Here is a 25,629-nt window from a genome sequence, read left to right as displayed (position 1 = left end):
GAAGCCAGGCCAATTCTCTAATGGGAGCTCAACCAGCATCTCTGCTGAGTGTCCAGGAAAGTGGTTTTGGCAGCCTTTCTGGAGATAGTTCCAGTTCAGGAGAAACTGTTGCTAGATTTGGGACAGACAGTGTGCAGATCATGGCTGTGTACAGCCAACAGCACAAGCAGACATCTTTGCCAGAGACACTTCTACAGCATGCTTGATTTTGACGTTTTATTCATTGTATTGTATTGTTCTTGCCTGTCAGCCCCTTCCACTCCCCTCTGCCTCACTAGCCTCTCATTGCCAAACCATGCCATATCTCCTCTCTGCCCAAACTTTTCTTTGTTTCTCTGCTCCTTCCCCCACAAGTCTTTTTCCTCTGTTTCAGACTCACATGTCCCTTAGAAAACACCCTGACCTGAGTGTTTCCTATTAGAAGCACAGTAAACACAGGAAACATTTTGCTTAAACAAAAAGCTCTGCTACTAACCTGCATGAAAAAATCATCCTCTCCTGTAAATTCTTTGGGCTAGGCACCGTTTCATCCTACCTCTCAGAGAAATCCTCCAGCACAAAGCCTCTGTGCAGCTCGATTGCAGTTAACAAACAGGAACTATGAACTGAGCTTGCGAGGGATGAAACGGTAAAACTGACCTTACTGGAATAAGTTCATTCCCGTTTGCAATTATCTGGTGACAGACTTCACCTCAGGCTGAATAAATATAGTAATTCAGTTTCCAGAGCTCCAGTTGCTATTTCATAAATGGTGCTCAACTGTGACTTGGCCTGGCTTCAAACAGGGATGAGTAGCTTAGGTCCAATTGATTTGTTCTTTAAGTAAAAATTAGAGCAGGTACAATGCCAGGATTGCAGTCCCCATATAGAGCATGATGTCTCTCGGAGAGTGAATGTGGCTTTGGACCTCGAGCTGATAGCTGGGTTCTGAAACCAGCTCAGCAGGTGATCTTCAGAAAATCATCATTCTTCAGGTTTCAGTTTCCTGAAGGAAAAGGGGAACATCATAATGCAGTACCACAGGAACCACTAGAGTGTATTTCCCTTTCTTGAGACCAGTATAGAGTCTTGTGTAATTACATTTACAGTCAACTTCATGTGGCATTTCTTTCAGCAGAGCACATCCCTTCCTAAAAGCATTGTCCTCAAATGCTCATGAGCGCTGCTTTGAAGAAGGGCACCATAGGCATCCAGCAGTCCTCTGACAGAACAAAGCTTTCCCTGCACAGTGCTATCTGGACCAGACAGGTCAGTAAGTGTAAAATGTATCAGCAGAGGCCTAGGGTTGATAGATGTTATGTTTGAAATTAGTCAGAAATGAGCGTTCGGAATTCGGTGAATATCTGCTCCTAAAATATGAGTCAACACCAATACAAACATGGAGGTTTTAACCATCTCCATTGAGATTCTAAAAGACAGTGACTAGCAACACCTCTGCACAGCAGTATAAACCAAGAGCCAGGGGATACTGAGGTGAGCTGAAACGTACTGGTGGAACTACGGTTGGAAAAGCGCTGGACTAGCTGAGAGGTTGACTGCAGCTTGGGCAGGAGGACAGATGACAGAGCTGTGAGAGGCACAGGGTTGGAAGAATAATGGAGATGATCCAGCTCTGGAGAGGGTGACAGTAGCAGCAGCAGTGGCAGCAGAGCTGCATGTGAGGCAACATGGACTGACAGGAGAAGGGATGTTGTCAGGAGGAGTGGTGGCCCCAAAGGCTGCATGCACTGGCCTGCAGCCAGGCAGTGCTGCAATCGGCCTCTCACTGCTGGCAGCAGCTGGTGAGGCCACAAACTGAAAGACAAGGCTGCACAGACAAGATTATGAAACCCACCACAGATGCACAAGTAGGAGCAACCTTAAGTTGTTAGGAGAATGAGATATTAAGGTGAGGCTTCACATGCCCAGGCTTCATGCAATGGAACCACCACCTCACAGCAGTCCTCAGCACTCACAAAACTGTGATCATGTACCCACTGGCCCTGCTGAACATAATGCAAGTGTACAATGGATTATTTCTGCAGGGCTTGGAGCTATTTGCAGTGCAGCAGCAGCTCTGGTGGGAGCGGCAGCTCTGCATCCCTCCATGAGAGCCTGCTTTACAAAGGGCTGGCTGCTGGAAAGCCAGGTTACAGCACAGGGGGCACGGCTGCTGTTTAATCCCCATGATGGAAAAGCACCTGCTCTGCCTGAAGGGTGGCCAGTCTTCCACTTCAGCAGAGGGGAGAAATTGAATGGATTGTGTCAAGGAGATACAAATATTAAAAATGTGCCCTATAATCCTTCCTGGAGATGGTTACTCTAAATACCATCATGAGTGCACCACACCACTCTTGGCAAAGCTAGCTTTTTTTTCTTTTTTTTTTTAATCCCTCTTACTGTTGATAAAAATCCACAGACACTGACACAATCCCAAAGTCATCCAGAGAGATTCAAAATATACCATGGTTGGCAAATTTAAATAAAAGCTTTGATGTACCAGGGATGCCTCAACAGAAGCAGAGTTGCAATTCACTGGGTTAAAGTATCTCACAGGACAACCTGCCCTTGACTGCCTTGACGCAGTTCCAGTGAGTAGGATGGATGGATGTCCCTGCAGGGGACAGCCTCAGCATGGAGACAACTACTGCTCTCCCATGGCAATCCACATCATCACCACTGGCAATGCCACAGTCCCCATGGGCCCCGGAGTCCCCTTGGCTGGCTGGACTTAAACAGAGGACTCTTCTGAGCACCAGGATACATGACTGCAGGACTAGCACCATGAGCCACCACTGAGGAGCCCTTAAGACCAACCTCAGCAATCCTCAGGACTGCATTTGGCCCTCAAGATGGCACCTACATTCCCCTTCCCTAGCCAGCTGCCTCACAACCAGCTTCTTTGCAGTTTCAGTTGCTACACAGGACTGTTCAGAGTATTCTGGATGCAGACATTAGCCAGAGCTTGTATGAAGGGGAGGATAGGTAGGGAGACCCTACCAGAGAGCAGGAAAGCCAAAACAATTTTTAAAAGTACCCATGTTGGCAAGTAGCAAGAGTCCCAAGTTTGTTTGCTCCAGTTCATCATGCTCAGCTCTTGCATTGCTGATGCATGGGGTCTCAAGGTGGTAAAGGGTGGTCCTCCCAAGGAGAGGACCCATGTTTCTTTCCATAAATTTTTTTTGCTGTGTGGTTTGAAATGTCAATGTAAAACACTTTAAATTGGTCTGAACTGGTTTTTTCAACCAGTATTGAAAGCCCAGTCCCCAGGTGAGTGGGCGCTGAAAATCCCAAGTAAATTTTGAAAATTCTGAGCCAAATAAACAACCTATCAATACTTACAATATCAAAGTACTGCAATGAAGGGGGAGAACCCTGATGGCTACTATAAATCTCTGCCTATTGCAACTGCATTGGGAACAAGATCTGGGAAATCCCATTTCCAAGTAGGGCAGGATCTCCCCCACTTGCACATGCACATACATGCGTAGTGCTGGTGGTCATGTCCTCTGTTGCAGCAGCTCCCCAACCTCATCCTGGTGTCTTGCACAGAGGTGAGCTTCACTCATGGCAAACATCTCTCACAGAGTGTCAAACACGAACACGAAGTTATTGCCTTGTTGCTGGAGGTCAAGGGAGGTAAAGATTTCACATGAATATGCTGGAAACAGAAAACAAACACACAAAAATCCCCAGCAAGAAAGGACAAGCCAACCTTAACAAGCAAGTCCGTTACCTGTAAATAAAAAGAAGGCAATCACAACATGCATTAAGCTTGGGGGAGCCAAAAGTCATCTCTCATCTGGGGGTGACTGATGGCTCGCGGGCTTTCCAGCACAAACTTGCCTGGTGTCGTTTGTCACCTGCAAGGGGTAAGCCGCTCCTGAAGGCTCCTCTGTGCTGGGGTGTGTGCGTGCGTGCATGTAACTCACGGAATTTCAGCAAAGTCGCATAAGAGGATTGTAGTCCTGGTTCAGCTAAAGACTTAGGATTCTGCATAATGTGTTAAGAGGAGCTTAATGCAATCCTACTACTCTGCCACAGAAACCCTGAACAGCAGCCTGTCTGTTCTCACCTTTCCCCATCTGCTAGCCAGCTGTGGAAGAGCTGGCTGGCCTTAGAACTGCTTAAAGGAGCAGGTGCATAGGCAGAATTTAGGATTCTACATCTGTCTTCTCATGAGAGTAGATTTTTGTGCTCACTGCAATAAAAAGACACTGTGCAGGATAACTGATGCAAAATTCTTCCAGTGTGGAGAATTCGCATTTTTGCATAATCTGGAGGCCTCTGGTCGATGTCTCATAAGGAAGGAGGCTTCACAGCTCTGAAAGGGGAATAGAGAGCCAGAATAGAGCAGTTTCATGTCTCAATGGCAGGAAATAATATGAAAGTGAGGAATAGATCCCTTAGCCAAAATTATGTCATTTAGGAGGAGATGTGCTATTGTGAAGTAAATTATCACGGCTAAGGGAACACAGGTAAGTGTGCACTTGAGATGAGACCAGCTGTCTGAGGATTGGAGCAGGGATGGCAAAGGGTAAAGAAAAAGGAACAAAAAGGCAAGATACTCATAAATCAGACATGAATGTCAGGCAATAGTGAGGTCAAAAGGTTGGGTGAGGGTGTTTCCTGCTACTCGGTTGCTGGGAAAGTTTAGGTTTTAACAGCAAAGCCAGAATCACACACATCCTTATTCTGAACTTTTCCATGTCATTGTGCCCCATCTAGAAAACAAACCTGTTGTGAAATCCTTTTTCCTAACTTCTGCATATCTTCTTCCTAGATTCTCAGATTATGATGGTGCAGTGTTACAAACAGTCTTGCTACATGCTTAGGCAGGAGCCCCTTTGGAGTCTTCAGTCACTGCTGCATATAAATAAAGAAATAATAGTGCAGATTATGAATTAACAATGCACATTTCCCAAAGCTATCACACTTACCAGGATACTAGCAGAATAAACACTGGGGGGAAAAAATAAAGGAAGAAAATGTATTAAAACATGATTGGTACACACATTGCAAAAAAAAAAAAAAAAGTTTCAGGTGAATGTGAGTGAGGTAGGGAAATGAATTGGACTGGAATATGAATTATTCCCTATTCTGGAAGACAGCAAAATGCTAGGACAGCATTTCAATGCTCCATATGCTAGAGAGTTTCTGGCTAGAAAATTGAAAAATGGCAGTAAGAGCAGTTCAGTGACACCAAGTGATTCCTGCTGTTCATAATCAGTCAGCAATCATGTGATGTGTGTAATAACATCTGTCCTAGAGGAATATTGCAGGGAGTAGTCCATATAGACAAGTTTTACATGTTTACAAGGTTGCATTCTGGAAAGCAGTGACTTTGAGGAACTCTGAAGGGTTACACAGATAAATCACTGGAAGCTGGCTCTTGGAAGACTAACTTACTCCTCCTGGTAGATAATTAAGGAGATATGGCATAGTCGAAAGAACATTTCCCACTGGCATGGCATTGACAAAACATTTACCCACATTCAAAGGGGAAGTAGAATGACTTTCAAAGGTTCAGAAATGAGCTACTGAAATTACATACAATCTCTAAGCTACTATCTAGAATAAGAAATTCTTCAGGATCCCATATAGTTAATCAGAAGAAACTTAGGGACACTATGATATTTTAATGATCTACTAAAGAAAAATGCATCCAAGAGCAGGAAGGCCTATTACACCACAAATAAAACCCTAATAAAGTCCTACCCAGAAAGTGGAACCCATAAAATCCAAGCTGAACGTAAGATGCAGGCGTGGGGGTTTTTTAAAGATTTGAAGAAAGAAATAACTGAAATCATTTCCTGACAGAAATGGTGAATGTGTCATCACTTGGACTCTTTACATCCAGTCTGGGATAATTGCTAAAGTACGTGGTCTAGTTTACCAGAATGTACTGGGTTTGATAAGTAGTGGGGAAGGGCAAAGTGTCTGGACTGCCAGCTGGCCAGGCATAGCTCTGTGTGTTGGGTTTTGCAAGTGATGTGACGAGATCAGCCACTGTGGTCCTTGTGGCTGTAACAGTCAGATCTTGTAATGTATTTTCCATCTGTAATTCTGAAAGTGGCTTTCATAAGCAGCCAGTGAGGTGGGCTGACCCACTACGACTGTGACCAGAGAGTCTCCTTCCTCAGTGCCTGATCAAGGCTAAAACCATTGTTGGCATTGCCTACTGACCACTCTCCTTCCCAGGAAACAGATAACGAGAAATGGCCCTGGTGGGATTTCTCCACAGTGTCCGAGCTACATAAAGTTAGGCATATGGGCAATCCTGGAGCCAGGTCAGAGTCTCAGTGGAGCTTTCCTTACATCTGCTGGCACTGATTTTATCATCCTTATGCTGTATTCTCTAGAAATCTGTGCAGAGAGTGAGATGGGAACATCAACCTTTTATATCTGTCAAGACAATGACTCAGCATTTACACCGCTTTTTACTAGGGCCAGCATTAGATGTAGAAAATTAAGTGTATAAAAAATTACTGTCATCAATTTCAGGGTGTGCCTACTGAAGAGTTAGGTCCTATCAGGAAACTTCAAAGAGACAGGAAGAACTAATGGTATAAGCAACAGTAATGGAGTATACCATACTTGACTCCAGCTCTGAGCTTTGCCATTAATGGTCTTTGATTGCATGCATGTCCTCCTCCATGCCTGGACTTCCGCAGCAATAGAAGAATTGTACCTCCTGTCTCCCACCTGTAGCTTTACAGATTCCCAGATCCAGGGGCTGTCTCTCTCACTGTACGCTTGTGCAGTGCCCAGCAAACAAAAGCTCAAGAAGCTTTTGAGCTTTTGAGCTTCTTGACTTGTTTTCTAAAAAAAGTCTGATAAGAACTCCAATGTCTGCTGAGTATGGTCACAATTTAGGAAGAAAAGTGTGTGGCCCTGGGTGAGATTTTGATGGAAGCAAAAAGATGGTATTGATGATGGCTGAATTGTTTCTATTTCCTTCTATCATTGCATTCCAGTAAGTCAAAAGACAGATAGTTCCCCCAGTCTATTCTGTGGTCTGTGGGCTCATATGGGTTTTAAATGATCCCAACTCTCAGAACATTGTCCACAAAAACTTCTTTCTCCCCTCTTTGACCACTTCTCTGTCCCAGTATACTCTGTTTGTCCATGCTTCTGTTATTTCAATATAAGTATTTGAGTTCCTCTTTCTACAGAGTGATTTTTGATTTTGTTTTGTGTCCAAGTAGAAGCTTGCTACACTGCTATGGAAATAATTGGAAGTTTTTCCATTCATTTGCATGAGCTCTTGGACTAAGTTCACTCAAATTATCAGTTTACTTGTCTTATCTTTAGCGCTGAGAGCTGGATTACGATTGCTGGCAGGCATGGAGACCAGACTCCTTCCATAACACAATTGTCTAGGAAATACACATTTTAAAGTGTTTGCTTAGAAGCTAGTGAGAAGGAAAAATAGAAATGGGATGAGACTGGTAAAGGAGAGTAAGGCTGGTGTTCAAAACTCCATTTGTCTAATGCAAATGAAAATAATGGTTCACTAGAACATTTACAGGAACAAGAAACACCACGCCTCACATGCTAGGAAGAGAACAGCATAAACTGCTCTGGAGAAGAAATTGAGATTCAGTGAAAGATTTTGGGTAGTGAGTCATCATTTGTTAGTGAATTCTTTCATGTATCATAAAGGATGTAAATATTCCACCTTAAATAACAGGAAGCCATCGAAATATCTACCCAATGCTTAAAAGACCATGAAGAAACCTACTATTTGTCACTTCCCAAAGTTGTGCACTCCTGTATGATGACATGGAGAAGGAAAATTATCTTGCCCCTAAAGCAGAGGTGGACCATAAGTACCACAGCAACACCCTTGGGATGCTGATGGATAAAGACAATTCAGGAGAGCAGAGGTGAAGCTTTAGGATCTCAAGGGAAGTCCTAGTCAAGATGAGCTTGTGCTTGGACCCAAGTCAGAAAACCCAGCGCAGGCCTCAAGGCACTGTCTGAGTCAATGAGACAGAAATCCAGGCTATGGAGAATGTCTTGTCCTTGTGTGGACAAGGGAGACCACTCCTTAACATCTCTTCAGAGTCTTTAGATCAGCTTTACAAATCAGGGAGTGCTCTAGAGTCTTTCAAACAGACAGGGAGTAAAGCAAGTGTGGTCACCTGAGTCTCTAGGAAAAGCTCCTTTATGCCCTCTGTTACTGTCTTGGACATCCCAGTGAACTCCAGCACTTTTTAGACAACCAGTCTAGTTGCAGAGGGTGGAATGAGAAATGTTGCTTATCAGGAGAAAGTTCTTCCCTTATCTCTGCGCTGAAGCTCTTTGCTAGGGGTGGGGAGCAGTTGCATACCCAGAACAAGGGAAGCTGTTGAGAGCTTGTCTCTTGACACTTTTGCTTTCAGGGCCTTGTGAAGTCAGGCTCCACAGAGCACAAGTTTCCCTCTGGGTATCACCTCTGTATTCCAGCACAGCCAGCTGATTCTGATTCAGCAGTGGTGGCGTCCAGAAACAGAGGGAGTGCCCATCCATCTCTAGAAAGGTGCTGAATAGAAAAATGAAAGTAACTGAATAAAAATCCCTGGAAACAGAGATGGTGACAGCAAAAAAAGGGGAAAGTAACTTTGTTACTCATCAGGTTATTACCTTTGTGAAGGAAACCATGTAATTGAATATTCCTCTGAACCATTCATCTTCATTCTCCTAACTTGATATCAATAGCTGCCAGGTGGTGCCTGCGCAGGCCATTCAAATCAGATTATGTTATCATAGTTCTCCAGTCATCGCCAAGAGCAGGATCACGATCATGAGGAGGAAATCTAGTTATTCAGGTACATGTTACCTTATTAAAAGTTTGAGCAAAGTACATTGAGCCGTTATAATGGGATTAGGGTTTGAGTTGTGTTCTCAGGGTTACCATGACTATGTGATTTTGGTACTGTGCTGTGGGGCCTGGAGAGGGCAGTTCCACTCTGGCCAACCGCAAATAATCCAGGCTATCATCACAAAGGGGTGGACACCAGCATGGACTGTGGCCAAGAGCATGAAGCTTGTAGAGATTAGATTTATCTAGGTACAAATGCCTGAGGCAGAGACTGAAGGAGAGGTGTGGAAGGATACCAATGCCTACTCACACTAAGCAATCAGGCAGAGCGAGAAGAAACAGCTTTGATAAACCTTCTAGAGTATCTCTCAGCACCCATTTCCAGCCTTTTGGTTCAGTATTAACTGATGTCCCTCCAGAAATCCAGTCTTCTCTCATTAGTGCCACCTGTTACAATAGGGTATGAAGAGTTCTGAAGGGTTTCTTCTCCATCTGACAGGAGTTCAGGGGGTTTGATGTCCTCCTCCACATTCCCAGTGAATAGGAACCCACATAACAAAAGGTACAAAAAGGTGCCTCTCAGATACAGACAGTGAAAGACAAAAGCTGAGGCAAGCAGGGGGAGCAGACTGTGACAAACATCAGCTTCCTGAACTGCTTTTACAAAGAAGAGTCTCACTCCAGAGCCAACTACACAGCATATTTTAACACTATTACTATTTGAATAGAACTATTATAGAGGTGAGTTTCTCTGCCTAGGATCTGCTCTTATAATTCAGCAACACACCGGCTTAAACAGGAAATGTTATTAGTAATGACCCATGGACAGAATTGCCAGATTCTCCAGAAAATCCTGTCTCAGTGCGGGGTCCGGGTCTCTCAGTGAGTCCTGAGCACGTTTGAAGCTATTTTATTTTAAACTTTGCATTTCAGCTTTTCTGGTCCCATCAGCCTTAAAAAGGTCACTTCTCACCTTTTAATCCTGTGACTGGTGCATGGCCAGCTCAGAAGGCATTTCTAGCGACAGGGAAAGCAACATTTCTTTTCCAACTACTCTTGTGCCTGGAATAACACTGACATTTTGGGACCACTTAGTAGGTTCCTATTCTTAATCTCCTGACAAGGAGTCAGAAGTACCTTGTCAAAACTGACAAGGGGTGGTTGCGGCCCCCTTAGAGAATGGCCAAAGCTAACACGCCTCCACACACACTTTCCCAGGAGGGTTTATGGCACGAGGTTCAACCCTTTCCTGTCGTTACTGCAAACCTAAACACACATGGCCAGCACCAGGCCAGATGTGGCCATTCCCAGATTTTGATGGTATATCCATCACTGAATCACACAGAATCACGGAATAACAGCATGTGCTGAGTTGGACGGGACCCACAAGGAACACTGAAGTCCAAGTCCTGGGCCTGCACAGGACCATCCCTGAGAGTCACACCATGTGCCTGAGAGCATTGTCCAAATGCATCTTGAACTCTGGCAGGCTTGGTGTTGTGACCACTTCCCTGGGGCCTGTTCCAGTGCCCAAACACAGGTAAGGAAAAAAAGAAGCCTTAAGAGTTGCCAAACTCCCATACTTCTGTATGTGACTGCTGGGTAAGGAAATGCTGTCAGTACTGCAGTGCCCTGGCAGAGAACAGAACACACCCCTATCCCTTCTCTGATTCACTAAATATGCAGGACATTTTCTCCTGACCTACCACTCCACAGCAAAAGGAATTGTGACATGCACTGTGGCAGGAGACTGCTCCCCTCCTGCATCGGGACCAGAATGAACTCAAACTGCTAATGTGCATCTGCAAAGTGCTCCTGGACCTGGGATTAACTCCTGGAGAACAGTTACACACTTAAAACCTTCAGCTGTCATAAAGCCTTTTTCACACACTCCCTCACTGGATTGTACTCCAAACCTGTCATGTGCTCAGGGATAAATCCCTTGATGAAGAGATTTATGGTTTTTTCTTCTTCACATAATTTTAATATATTTTATAATCATTTTAGTCAGCATTTTTTCTTTGGAAATGCAGATTTTAGATGTTGGAGTTCCGAGAACACCCATGCATCCATGAAATGCAATAATTTCTGTCATGGGTTGAATGGGTACAAACACGAAGTACAGATTTGCCTAGGGCAGGATTTCCCTCTCCTGGGGACCCAATGACTCAGGCAACAAAAAAAAGAGGCAGGGAGTTGCCCCATCCAGGGTCTTGGCATCAGTCCAGGCTCTTCCCATCTTCTGCCAAGGGATCTACGCCCTAGAAGTATGGGGTGGAAAGAGCAGGGCAGCAGGGGAGTCCTGTGGGGATGGCTGGAAGGTGAAATTCAGCCCCAGTGGGGAAAGCTGGACCCATTAGGTCTGACATGCAGGCTCCTGATGGCTCTCTGCACAGGGGGCCAGCCACAGCAGACTGCTTTGTATGAAATCCTGGCCCAGCTCACAGACTACCATGTGTCCAAGAAAATCCTCTTTTTTCTCATCCTCTCTCTCTTCACAAAGAAATTCTTGCATAGAATTTCTTAGAATCCCAGAATGTTGGCCATTTAGCTGAAGTTTCTGGCCACAGCACAATTATAATTGGTCTCTCATGGACAGGCTCAGCACGGAGGCCAAAAAACTGCAAGGGTTATTAATGACTGAGTTCCCTTCTACTTCCTAACAACCAGACAGGCAGGAAAGCTAGAGGGGAACACTTGGGGCTGAGCCACTACTCTCCTCTCATATGCACTGTCCTGGTGCTCCAGCGCCTTCTTGCAGACACAAAGCCATCCACAGCACAGACACCAGACAGCACTGAGACTTGTGAAAAGCAGATCAGGCTTTCAGAAGCCTCTCTGGTGTTCAGAAAACATTTTAGGGGCCTTCTCCCTGCAGCTGCAGTGCACATCAGGGTGAAGCTAGATGCAAGCTTTCCAAAGGCACCTGATTTGCCACAGGCAAGGTTGGAAGGATAGAGACACAGCTGGAATAGCAGACTGAGAAATACAGAGTCAGACATCCTTCTCTCTCCACCCCTCAAATAAAAAGACTCTCTCAGGAGAGGTTTGAACTGAGTGAGAATCATATTATCACGATTATTACATTCCCATTTGACAACAATCACATGGCACAGTGCCAGCTGGCACTGGGAAGCCATTGCTGCTTCTCCTTCCTTGCCCGACAAACATCGTGACAAGAATACAGTCCTTGTTAGGCTGAGAACTGAAGAATGGGAGAGGAGAGGCCAAAAACACCTCCTTGAACAATCACTGACAAGTAAACAGAGCTGCACTTGGGAAACACATATTTTAAACATATCTTCCCTGAGGTTTTTGGGGAGGGGAGCTCGGTGCATGGGTTGGGAAGGTGAGCATGTTCACACTTGGGCATATTTCTGTGGTGTCAAACAGACTAGTGGCAGCTACGAGGAGAGTCCGCGATGCCTTCATTTCACAGGGGAAGATAAAAGTCCATGAAGCTGAGAATTTAGGGACTCATGCCAACATAGCAGCTTGGGTAAATTTGGACTGGCACTCCATGCTGGTCATGGCTGTGCTCAGCCTTTGATAAGGGTTTGTCTCACAAGAGCTCCTCGCAATCTATGGTCATTCCAGCAAGCCACTCTCTTATCAAAGGTCATGTCAAAAATTTGGAGGGAAGCAGACCCAATAAATGCAGATGACATAGGGCATTGTTTATTCATGTTAATGGTCCTAAAAATCATACCTCCCACTGACAAAACAACTGTATTGAAGCACTGGGAAAAACTGCTGTTGGTTCATCAGCAAAACTGCGTGTCAGCTGCTGTGGTTCAGTAATTTTACACTGAGGTTTGTATAGGGGAACTAGCCCTAAAGATTTGGAAGAAGTGGATTTCAGATAGACTTGTGCCTAATCCAGCTCTCTGAACATGAACCACTTGTACTTATAAGACAATTTAAATGAACTGTCACCACAGCACAGTTACTAGGTTTGTCCAAATGTGTATCCTTTTCCCTGCCAGTCTACTAGACCAAGATATTCAATTCTTGTTGCTGAAACACTGATTTCACCCAAGCAACATTTGCATCAACCTACCTGAGCAAGGCAGGACAAGATTTGGCCTGTGCAGTCTCTGCCTGGTCTGATAAATATGACAATAGCTGTGTTCTTGTCCTGCCGTAACTTCCCAGGGCTGGCCAAGAGATTCTGGAAGGAGATGTCCCCCAAGGGACATTTATGCATCAATGTTTGGCATCCCCTCCCTAGAAATAATTGCCCAACTATTGTCTCTCCCATTACATGGGTGGCCCTGCGGTGAAGGTCCTGTTTCTGTTGCAGTTTTTCTGTGACCTTTAGCAAGTCTCTTAATTTCTGCTACATCTGAGACAAGTTCAGCTTCACTGTGTTAAACAGACTGGGGCTCAGATGAAGCTTCATGAGTCTCCTTGGACAAAGTCCACAAACTTCTGTCTCCTGAGTAGCCCTTTCTGAGATGGCAGCAAACCAAATCAGTGTGCTGCAAGTGCTATGGCCCTTGCAATCCACATGCAATCAAAAAGGCAAAGACCAAGAAGGGGTCCATACCTCTTTTCTAGTCTGAAATGTTCAGGAGGCTGGTACAGCCCCCTGTATAGCTCTGCCTCTCCTGTCCTTCCTTCCACATGCAACTGATTCAGGAGAGTAAAAAGGCTCTATGAAACAACAAGTAAATGAAAGAAAAAGAGACCTCTGGTGAATGCCCAAAGGGATCTGTCAGCAAAACCCTTTTAGCGGCCAGTTCTGCCTCCACCTTCCTCCCCAGGCCAAGCATTCTCCTAAAAAAGGGCTGCAAGCAGACTACAGATATCACTAAGATCACAGCATGGCTGCTCCACAAAGCATGAAAGTGAGAGAAAAAGGGGAAGGGAAGGTAACAGCTAATATTCTTCAACAACCTGTCCCCTCATGCTTTGAAAGGTAATAAGGAAGACCGTGTGATCTGCCACCATCCACCCTGCACCCCTCCTATGTTAAGATTTAGATTGAGCTGTCAGTGACCAAACACAGCTGGTGAAAGAGACACAGTTCTCTGTCTTGATCTATTTTGGCTTTACTTGCTCCTCCTCTCTTCCCTATTTGCATTTCCCATATGTAATTTTGAATTATTAAAAATTAAATTTCCTTGGTGATGGGTTTGCATTAATCTTGGGATATGTTTGCATTGATATTACTTTTAGTATCTTCTCTTCCTCAGAGACAAGACAGTTTTGCACATGGGTGAGGAATCATTTTTTCAGGCATGACATTCAACCCAGATCCAGCTGAATTAAACATGCAATTTTTATAAGGATGCATGTAATGGCTAGGTCCCAAGTAAAAGGTGGCATTGGAGTAGAGGAAGGCTTTCCAAAGCTGGCACATGCTGAAACCCTTCCTCCAAGCAGCATGATATTCTGCAATGTGTTCCAGTCAGGTGGATTACACAGGGAAAGAGAGTGGCTGGACAAAAGGCCAGCCTTCAAACATGCGATTGTGGCACTCGTCTTTTGGAGCAGGAATGGCTGGTATGAACAGCTGGTTATTGTAGGCAATGTCCCAGCTTCCTCGTCTCCAGTCAAGAGTGCTACACACACTAACAGCCTGGACCTGGTGACCATGGGAGAGAAGTGCAGACCTTCTGAATGACCAGGGCTTTCTGGGTACATCACAGTTTTGAAGGGTGTGGTTAGACATTGAACTGAAGGACTTCACTTATTCAGCCCCCGATTTATCACCTCTGTGGAGCCCACGCCAAAGCAGCCCCATCCTGTTCCATCTATGCCTGTAGCTCTTTTCCTGGTACCCAACAAATACTCACCAATAAAAGTACTTACTGCTTCGTGACATGTTCTGCCTACTAACCCCGGACCAGAAAATATTTGACCCTGAGTGATGTTTTCTTTCTCCCCAACCGTACTTTGTAGTATCAGACTTCAATCTACGTCCAACTCAAACTTCGGCTAAGGAATGTGTTGTTGCTAATGTATAACCAGGGAGTGTGAAGCTGCGTGTGAGAACGGCACACACTACCAGAGTGAGAACAACAGCAAGCACATTGTGCTGCTGCTGAGCATTGTTTGATGTACTTTTTGCAAGACTGTGTCTGGAGGCCTCAAGTTGAAGCTAGCTCCAAATGCAGCTGCCTGCCCATTCCAGGGCCAAAGCAGATGATGGAAGAACTGAACACTCTTCCCTTCTATGTGTTTGTTTTTAACCTGCACTGCTCAAAGATGCACTAATACTAAAATCTGACTAATACAGATTCTGTCTCTTACCCCATGCCACACTGTATGGAGTCTGTCTGAGGGGAGATTTAACAGGAAGCTCCCTACATCTGTGGACCTGACATCAAACCTTGCCTCTCCAAAGCTTGATTTGCTGTTGGCTCCATCCAGTTCCTTTCACAGCAAAACCTCTGCTGTGTGATGAGCTGAGACACTGGGGCAAGGGAGAAGCACCTTCCAGAATTACTTCAGTGGTGTGTTATGCACAAAAAAAGGCACTTCCTACATTTAAGGATTGCAAAGGCATAGGTGTAGTCATTTAGCAGGAAGCATTCCTGCAGTCCCACAGAGAGCATGCATGTGAATACACTGCATTCCTTGGTGCCTGCTAACATCACCAAGGCTTGACAAACTGGCACCTGCTCACAGTGGGCAAAGGTGGTTCAATTAAAATTCCCTTGGATCAGCTGAGACACTCTAGTTTGGCAACTGGCTTGGTAGTTGCGGGGCCAGTGTGGGTGAGTGGGTGAGTCGTAGCAGCACAGAGGATCCCCCAGGCAGGAGAGGCTGCATGAGCCAGGTCAGAGCTGCCTCCTACAACCACAGCAACCACCTCAGATGCACTATGTGCCTCCACCCACCACAGAACATTTCCTAATACCCTCTGGAAAACCCAGCATGCTGCCAACGGAGAACAGAGTTTGCCTGCAGCCAGAGTGCCCAAATCCAAACTACGTGTCACAGCCAGTATGCATGAGGACACGTAGAGGCTGGGAGATTTTGCACGGTGTATCCAGAACAACCAGATGGGACAGTTTTCACTCAGAGCAATGACTGAAATGATGGCAGTCCAAGGTGGCTGATGGTGAGCCAGGCCCTCACGCAAGAGAAATGCAGCATGAGGAACCAGCCAGGAGCACTGAGCAAGGGTCTCGGAGGAAATTAGAATTAATTTTGTGGCTCAAGTGTTCCTAGGAGGCATCTCAGCAAGTAGTCAGACTGGGAGCAGTCTCTGCATCCCATCAGCTGTTGGTGAAGAGATATCTTTCTATACACACAACACCACGGTGCACTGCAGGAGTCCTGCTGCCTCTGCCAGATTTGCTCTGGTTACAGATTGTGCAGGGACTCTCTGCAGAGACTGGGCCTGAAATGGGACCCAAACCTTGACGATCTACTCAGGACAGAAGGAGGTCAACTAACCCCTTACCTCTCCATACTGCCAATCTTGGAGCTCTACTACAGGTCAAGCCAAGAAGGAACATACCCTGGGTGTACAGGGGCTCAGGCACCAGGCCTGCTGATGACTATGGTGTCTGCACAGGAGACAGGATTGCTTGGAAGAACTATTATGTGTCATGAAACCAGCTATGGCATAGCAGAACAGTAACACTGGAACTCTTGAGGCCTGGCTTCTTTCCCCAGCTTTGCCATGGTCTTCACAGGATGACACTGGGCAAGTAATATCCCTTATCTGTACCTCCACCTGGGGAAATGTTGCTGCCTTGAGTTAGAAGGAGGATAACGAGGACAAATCTTTAAACTCCAGGGCTGGAGGCTCCCTGCAGGTTCAGGCTGAGAGTGGATGAGAACACCATCTTTGCCTGACACACCACCAGTGTATGGTGTCAAAGATGACATCACGGCATGTGAACAAACATTTACCCTCAGAAACAGAAAATAGCAGAAACATGTGTAATCGTTTGCATTTTGTGCCAACATATTTTCCGTATGTAAAGAGAGGCTCTGGCGGCCCTAAGGAGGCTGAGAGATGCCCGTGCTCCCCTGTGAAGGTGGAACTATCAGGCAAGGATGCCAGCATACCCGCCTGGGTAAATTTGTGCATGCACTTCATGTTATAATAGACTTTAGTATCTGATAACAGAGACCTGCTGGAGTCTGGCATGAGGACAGAAGGAATCAAAGGTCATGCCATGAATTCCAGTTATGCTGATAGGCATCTCCAGTCAGAGGAAGGAGCTCAAGAACAGGAACTGCAAACTGGTAGGGAGGGCTGGAAAACAGAAGCTGGTTCAGGGATGACAGGTATGGGTCATTTTGGATCCCAGCTGGGCAATGGGTTGCACATGTTTGCCAGGTACATAGGAAGGTGTTTTCCCTAACGGAGTGCCCATGAACTCTGTGATTACTAGTTTAACAAACAGACTAAACACACTGCAATAAATGCATTAGATAGCTAGCACATGCCTCTCCAGAAGCCTCTCCTTCACGGAGGAGCTGATTCATGACATAGATGGGCTGATCAGCAGATAGGTAGGAGATGCAAATAAGCAGTGTGTACCTTGCACCAGGGGAACTGTCTGCACACGGAAACAGATGAGAATGGATGTGATATAGCACCAAGTTGCTCTGCTCACTGCCTGCTTTTGCCTCATCGGTCTGATGCTACTGCTCACCTTGTGCCTTAATCCTGGCAGATGCCTGGGTGGCACAGTTCTCTGGGATGTACAGCTGAGTGAGTTCACACAAGGAGTGAGACTCTGCAGCTGTGCACAGAGATGGCTTAGTAGTCCCTGCACAGCACAGCTCTGTGCTGGGCTCTGGAGGCAGGAAGAGGAGCTTTAAGATCCTGTGGGACCCAGAAGAAAAGATGGGATGGGATGGGATGGGATGGGATGGGATGGGATGGGATGGGATGGGATGGGATGGGATGGGATGGGATGGGATGAGATGGGATGGGATGGGATGGGACAGAAATGAAGGATGGGAAAGCAGAAGAAAATCTCCTAGCTAGTGACTGACACTTCTAGTTGTATTGCAACAAATTATCTTATTTCTTTCTTCATATTCTTCAGGGAAATTATTCCACTGTTCTCACAGTTTCACAACATTATCCTCCAGCCTCAGATGAGATGTTCTCACTCTGCCTTTACTTTTCAAATAATGAAATATTTGGGTTCATCTGCGTCATGGCTGTTGCTTTTTGCCTTGTCACAGGTACTGACATAGGCTTTGGTGATGTTGTCTAAAGTCCCTTTTGAGATGGGAAAGATCTGGTAAACAGCAGGTTGAAATAGAGGTACAGCATAAGGACAATACAAACTGTTAGCTTGTGTCACCATCAGAGCATATTTCTTCTTCACTTCTCTGCTGTTAGTGGAATACATCAGGCAGCGACAGAAGCTACCTGTGAGGAATTGCACTAGGGGTTGGTTTTTAGTGACTGAGTAGTCACAAATCTGGACCACTGAAAGCTGTTTCCAAACTCCTGGCAAATGGGTGGGGGAAATCTCATGGACGTCAGGGAGGCTTGTCGTCAACTTCACAAAGAACAGCCTGAAATTGAAACATCAGGTGCATAAAACCCCACCTGTGCAGTAACTACAAGGAAACTGGACTAAAACTGATAAATTTGAGCCTCAGTGAACAGATTAAATCACCCATTTAAATTAAAGCAGGAGAGCTTATTTTAAATATTAAATAAAATCTTCTTTTCCATTTATCCTTTTAATTATTTTCCATAAAGAAAAGTTGATAGTCATCAGGCTGTAACCAGAAGTACTCTGTTGACTTAAAACCACATAAAGTCTATCTACTAAATTACTGTTACCAGCAGACAGTTTTATCTACACATATTTATTTACAACTTTACATATTTTTATTAGATCTTGATTTTTACATTTTTTATGCTGGGAAATAGTGAATTATGTATTTTTAATTTGTTATAGGATGACTGTTTATCTTTAGAATTGATTTATGTCAGACTGCAATTAGAATGAAATTTGAATCCATTAAAAATCTCTAAAAACACTTTTATTAAACCCTTAGTTTATTATTTATATAAACTGCCTTAATTGCAAAACAGAAAGGAAAAAGTAAAATTAAACAAAAGAAGTTGTATGAGTGTCTAGTAGGTTAAACAGGTTGTTTGAGGATACCATAACCCAAACATTGCAGATCTGCTGGATCTTGTTTTCTCATCCTCATTTTCCTCATAGGTCAGAGGAGAAAAACAAGCTTGCCTGTTTTTTCCAAACTTAATTAAGTTTCTTAAGTTTGAATACTCAAGTCACTGAGTTTAAGTTGTTGAATAAACTGAAATGGAATAAATAGTTATCTTCTACTCATGGAAGAGCAATTGCTCTCAAAAGTGGATTTATCACTTATCAACATTTGGTTCCAGGTGCTTAGGCAGTGTTTTGGTTCAACTTTCTGAAATGTTTTGGCAGGAAGCATGAGTAATTCGATATTTTAAAAAATAATCCAGACAAAGAGATGTTTTTTATCAAATACTAAGCATCCAAATACAGATAGCTATTGTTCCACATTTAAATAGCTCTGTTTCAAAAGAGAAAAAAATTATTGAATTTATAATTCTTAAAATTATTTAAAGTCTACCATTGTTATTGTAAGTTGTCTGCAATGGATGTTAAGGATAGGATGGAACTCTCGTTTCCTACCCAGTGACAAGTCTACTTTAAGCTGCCACTAAGGGACTGTGGGTGGCTTCAGGACCACAAATCACTGCCCCAAAGTTTCCACCTGGGAATTACAAGTACCTCCCCCAGGATGGACAGAGCTGTCAGAGCAGTCATGTCTACTGGGTTTTTTAGTCCTCTTCCACTCACCCTGTTTTTCCTCTTACAATCACAAAGGAAGTCTTTCTGTACTGGTTGCAGGCCTGGAGAAAGACCCTGGAAAACATGAATAGAGTATCAATTTGATGTTGATATTCCTGCTTGGATTGGAAAGGTAGCTGAAACTCCACCTCAAAGATCCTGCACCCCTGGCCTCCCTGCCCACTCTAGGAAGGAGGTCCAATATGTGGGAAAGGGGCAGCACCTCCCTGTGGGACATTGTGAAAAAGGCTGACACATGCAGTCCTAAAAGGTTGTAATATTCTTCTGTTTTATTGCCAGTTGGCATTAATTAGTTGGCTACTGGTCTTCTCAGAATTCTCTGAACCAAGGAGTATCTGTTAGTGATTTATACTTGGCGCTTCCCTGATAAAAGTTTTTTCCACTCTAACTCAGTTTGAGCAAGACTTCTCTTCTTCTTTATGCCAACTTCACTGAAGTGTCTCATCTTCCTGCTTCTGCTCCTCTTTGTAGTAAATGCCATGGGAGAGGAAAATGGAGAATCTTTGTGCCAGCAGCATGTCTGCTACTCTTCCACCACGAGCACTCAGTCTGTCGTCTTGCCTGGTGGCAACAAACATGTCACCATTAAGAGGAATTGTTTTGGGGTCAGATGCTCCTAACCTCCAGCTTCACTGGCTTCAGTGAGTTGAATCTGTGTTATGCCAGCTGAGGATCTGTTCCTTCAGGAAAACAAGGCCTATCAGAAAGGCTGCACAGGGAGGAAAAACAGGGTTTCTTAAAAGGTTAGCTAACACTGCTTTAGCTAAAGCCCACCACAGCCCAATTTCTGGAGGCTTATGACAAGAAAATCTTGGATTAACTCGATATTCAGTAGAGCTTTGCAATCCACTCGTAACACTTTCCAGTTCAGCGTGAAGAATTGGGCCTCTCATGAGCCTCTTTTCAGCATTTCTCCAAAGCTCTGGATATCCTTCTCCAGTGAGGGATTTGGAGGGGATGCATTATGAGCAGGACACTAATCTGCTCCTCACTGTGGTGTGTGGGGAACGGAATCTCAGATGGCATCATACGGCATTTGATCCCTATTTCATCCCTAGGGTAACCTGGTGGAGACCAATGTGCAGCTCGTTCAGCCCATACTCCAGTTTTTAACTGCCAGAGATGTTCTGGTGTCAAGTTTTTGCAGATGTTTTCAGGTGGAAGAATATTTCTAGCTCCTAAATTAACTTGAGTAGACAAGGCAGCTTGCTGTCACTGCTGGAAAACTGCTGTCAGTGAATGCCATTCAGAACTTTTATATATGTCTCAGGAGTCATGACAGAGCAGATCAAAAACCAGAAGCTCAGTCTGTTAAGGAACCATGGTGCTCACATTTTTAGTTTCCAGGTTCACTTTTTTTTTTTTTAACTGCCTGAGAGGTCTTCTGTTTGCAATTCAGTGCAGGCTTCTGGCTACAAGAAACAATTAACCATGCTTCCAATCAGTACGGAAACACAAAGGTACGCAGAAAAGATTAAAATCAAATCCCCAAACATAAAAGGAAATAGAAAGCAAAAAAATTGAAAAGTGGAACGGCATGCTTCATCTCTATCATTGATAACATATTTTGCAATCCTGGAAAACTTAATAGCTTCTTTGGCATAATCTTTATGACCTTAAAGGGGTGATAAGGAAGGTAATAAAAAACTGTTTCTGGAAGGTTATGCGTTTTCCTAGTCAACTCAGTTTTTCCTTCTCACCTCCAAGGCTAACATTCAAAAGGAAGTTTGACACATATGGGTTGTGTCGGAACTTGGAAGCTGTTTATTTAGCTTCTCCCAAGATACTACCTACAGAACCTTGCAGAGCAGGGCAAGAAAGGGAGCCCTGTGAAGTGGCAACGGCATCAGAAAAGGGAAGGGTGCATAGCTCAAACTGCTCAAGTTTATTAAAACAAAATAGGTCAGTGGAGTTGCCCACAGGCTTACATAAGGCAGAAAGCAGCACTCCACAGGAGAGGAGAAGGGAGCCTGTTAAAAGGCAAAGCCACTCCAGTTTGTTTATGGCCGGAGATAACTGTCTTGTGGTGTGTCTGTTCTCCATAGCTGACAGAGTAAATCACACTCTTTATCTCCACAGCAGATGAGAATTCAGACTGGGCTGTTGTTTTGTGAGCTGCAGATTAAAGCAAATAGGGCAGTTATTTATTATTATGGCTATCATTATTATTTTGTTCCTGCCACCTCTGCATTTCAGTCTCTACATAAGGAATTTTACCACAATGCTTTCTTGCAGGGAATGTTGGGCATCATAATAGCAGTAAGGATAAAAGCTTGATCCACCTGAAAAGGGTGTGTAAGAAAAGTGGCTTGGCAGTTGCATACAGGGAAGGGAAATGATCAAAAGTGCTCTGGGATCGTGACACTGTCACTCTGGGCTAGAGGTTAGCACAAAGTTAGATATAACATCTGGGAACATGGAAGTGCCTGTGGCCTGCTGACGCATCTCTCCCAGTACCAATCTCCTGCTGTTCTGCTCGCTCCTCCTGTGCCAGAAATCCAGCTTCATACCTTAAACACTGCCCTCTGTATCCCAGTTCCCTGGTCCTTGGTCCATCTCTTGCAGAGATGTTAGGCATGCAGCTCTCCCATCTCAGTAAGGGTATTCTCAGTTTCAGGTACCCAAATTTCCAGTATTTATCCTTCAGAAGTGGAAGCCTGCTGTCCCTTTTCATGACTTCTCTTTGGCTCCTGTGGTACATTGCTCCTTCCTTTCCACAACTTCAGCTCAGTGACAGGGCAGAGCCCCTTGTATTGAGAGCTCTTTCCAAAATAAGGCAGCACCCAGGCCCCAGAGAAGATCATATGATGAGAGAACACCTGATACCACAAAAAACACTAGTACTATTTTTCACATTTTCAGGTCTGTAAGAACAAATGAGAGCTCTTTGCTAATTTTCAGATACAGTCTGATCCAGTGACACCTACTGAGTAGGCCATGACCTAGGAAGCTTCTCAGCAGCTCCAGGAACAGATCCCTGGGAGGAAACATGAACCACATTCCTTTGAGCCATTTGCTGGGAGCTGGTCAGAGGAACAAAGGAGCTTTATCTTCCATGGGAAAATGCTGAATCATCAAAATCCACATTTTTCATAGGGGCACATCAGTTTTCATGACATTTTCAGGACAAAGTTTCCTTAATGCAGGACAGAAAGTAGAAGGGGTGTTTTTTATTTTTGTGGAGGGCAGAGAGTTGAAAGAGACAGACAGGGATAAGAGGCTACAACCATATTCAGTCTGCTGTACAAACAATGTAAGAGTCATTTAAAGTTTTGCTCTGTCTGGTCCAGAAGCAGGGCTGGATCTGCTCTGAGCAAACACCTGCATGCTACGGAATAGCTGAAGGGACAGGGGTGTAAATGTCTCTCCTTGTATAATTTTTGCAAGACACATTTGAAAAGGCCAGGGTTCATCCCATGTTAGAATAGCAGTTCTAACACCCTGCAAGCGTCTGTACCTGTGGATTTGGCTCCTGGCCAGATGGATGGTTTGCATTCTCCTATACCTCATCTTCACCCTTCCAACTCACCAAGCTGCAGCAGCATCTGTGCCACACATCAGGGTCACATCCCTACAGGACAAAAGGGAATAAGACATGAGTCCTCTCCTTCACTCAGAGCACTGCTTCCTTTCTTTCTTGTGCAGAAACTTTTCTCCTTATCAGCCAACCTCAACCATGCCAGCACACAATAGGTTCTCGGCTGCAAGAGCACTGGCTTCTTTCATGCTACACCTATTTACCCCAGTAGAGGATCTGGGCCCCTGGAGCACAGCGAGGATGCTCCCACCCCAGGATTCAGCCCTTTCTGGAACAAGCTTACAAGAGCACTCCACACTTCTATCCTGACCTGTCAGAAATGCATCGACCTGCTGCTGAAATATCCACCTGGACAGGAATGCTGCTCTTTCCCCCAACAGGTCTGGCCCTGTCTTGTAGGACTTTGTTGCTGGGTGAAATACATGCCTTTGTTCAGTGGCTCTGCTCTTTTTGAGGCATCACCCACAGCCCCCGCAGCTCTCACCCTGAGCTCTCGTCCTTTTTGGTGCCCCTGAAAGTGTGGCATTTTCTGATTAATTTACACCAAAGCTCAATTCAAAAGGGCCCTGATGCGCATTTTTTTTAGTGGGCCATACTTTGGCAAAGCCGAAATCCTTCTCAGGTGTGGCAGCTCTCTTCTCCTAACAGGTAGCCATTTCCATAACTAATGCAGATATTCATTCCTCCTCGCATGTGGCTGGAAGCTTTAATTCCTGGGAGGGAAAAGCACAGCGTGACTTATACAGTCCATAGTGTTACAGACCTTTGAAACTGCATTTTCTAGTCCTTCAGCTTCTCGCTGGCTCCAAGAGGCCAAAATTTAAAGCAGGTCTGTGCTCTAGTGAGTAACTGATGTAATTACGCTCACTTGTTACAAGAGGGGGAGGCGGTGGCTCCACGCCAGGAGGTGTGTCCCCGATGACAAGCCGCGGAGCCAATCACAGCCCTGAAAGATCATCACATTCATACCAAAAAGAAAAGAAACCGCCCCAGGGTATTTATATTGAGGAAGGAGGAAAAAAAAAAAGAAAGAGTTGGCAAGAAAGAGAAAAAGAGACTGAGAACCTGCAACTTTGTTAACTCTGCAGCTGAATTGAAAAAGGCCAGGCTGGTCCCCCTACAAATCTTGCTTCCTATCCCCTCCCCTCTCTCAAGCATCTCTGGAAATCTGTCTGTAAACTGGAGTGAAAAGTTCAGCTGCTTGGAGTGGTCCTCCTCTCGCCCTGGCAGGCAACCTCGTGAGCCGCTGCCCTGGCCGGAGCAGAGCTTGTCCTCGGGAGGGCGAGCCCCGGCAGGCAGGTGGGCAGCGATCCCTTGATGCCAGCAGGGCAGGGAGCAGGAGCGGCCAGGAGCCCCCGGGATTAATAATTACCTTCACAGCACCCAGCACGCTAGCATGGGCTCCCAGCTGCCCGTACCTCTGTTAAACAGCTACGGAAAGAGAGGGCAGGTTTAGCTTTAACCAAGGGGTAAACGGTCAGCACTTACAAATGCTGAACCACCAAAAACCAGCATGCTACAGGTTATTTATTCCACTTGCACAAGAGGACTGTGAGGTCCAAAGGATGAGAGGGCCCGTGGCAGCCTACAAACCCCATTTTCTGCCCCTGGCGTGTTGGACGAACCAGGGTGAAAAATGCTTCCCCTCCCTGAGCGACGTTCCTTCCTGCCCGCCCTCTCTGCTGCCTTTCTCTGTTCTGACTGCCTGTTCCCGGGTACAGACTGTCTCGGACCGCCTTGTGCGGAGCCTCGCACAATAGGGCTGTAATATAACCTCAGCGCGAACGAGCTGCCATTAATAATAATAAAAAAAAACGCCCATCACACCCTACGGCAGCTGCGGACAGGGCCGAGCAGCCGCCGCAGCCCCGCTCCCCCGTGGGAAAGCGGTGTCCCCCGGGAGCCCGCAGCCCCCTCTCCGCCGCCGCCGTGGCTGCCGGGGGCAGGCGCTGCGCTTACCCGCTAGCCCGGGTGGGGAACACAAAGGGCCCCTTCCCCGCCCGGGGAGCTCCGCAGCGGGCCGGGCCGGGCCGGGGCGAGGCGCGGGGCTGCCCTGCCACCTGCCGGCTGCCGGGGCTCCGTGCGGGCCGCGGGCATGGCCCCCACCCCGGCCGGGAGCCGGGCCGCAGCGGGGCTGGGCTCAGCGCTGACCCCCGGCAAGGGCATCCCTGCGCGGCCACCGGGGACCTCCCCGCCCTCCGCGGCCTGGGCCAGAGCCGTGGGCACCGGCGCTCTGTGTAACCCTGCCCGCGTCTGTCCGGCCTGGGGGGCCGCACAGCTGCCGAGGGCAGAGGCGCTGGGCGAGCGGTGGCCTGGAATGGAAGGGACATGGCCCGCCCCAGGCTGCAGGGGCAGCGGTGGGGAGAAGCCTGAGTGTTGCTCTGCGATGCCTGGTGGTGCCGCGCTGTCAGCCCCGGCTCTTTGTTCCCTCTCCTCCCCACCTCCCGCACAATCGTCTGACTGTTTCAGGCACGCACAGCTCTGGCTACTCAGCCCCT

General features: G+C 45.9%; 1 long non-coding RNA gene across 4 annotated transcripts; it reads right to left on the bottom strand.

Moving 5' to 3' along the window:
• Window positions 1–1,002: 1,002 nt before the first annotated feature.
• LOC146439380 (uncharacterized) lies at window positions 1,003–25,574 on the bottom strand. 4 transcript variants are annotated; one of them, XR_014850780.1, is made up of 6 exons: window positions 24,504–24,961; window positions 23,895–24,077; window positions 23,051–23,164; window positions 19,582–19,647; window positions 18,189–18,289; window positions 1,003–4,303 (listed from the first exon to the last, which is right to left on the bottom strand). It is a non-coding gene; the product is annotated as an uncharacterized LOC146439380 (long non-coding RNA). The 4 variants fall into 4 exon arrangements; XR_014850779.1 differs by lacking the exon at window positions 1,003–4,303 and adding an exon at window positions 25,091–25,574 and having other exon boundaries at window positions 17,638–18,289; window positions 24,504–24,562; XR_014850781.1 differs by lacking the exons at window positions 1,003–4,303; window positions 23,895–24,077 and adding an exon at window positions 25,091–25,574 and having other exon boundaries at window positions 17,638–18,289; window positions 24,504–24,562.
• Between the last annotated feature and the right edge of the window lie 55 nt (window positions 25,575–25,629).

This window comes from Lichenostomus cassidix, chromosome 3 (genome assembly GCF_008360975.1).
Source record: "Lichenostomus cassidix isolate B80296 chromosome 3, HeHo_3.0, whole genome shotgun sequence".
In the NCBI taxonomy this organism is placed as follows: domain Eukaryota; kingdom Metazoa; phylum Chordata; class Aves; order Passeriformes; family Meliphagidae; genus Lichenostomus; species Lichenostomus cassidix.
The sequence above is the reverse complement of the archived record's forward strand: the minus strand, read 5'-3'. Positions and strand labels throughout refer to the sequence as shown.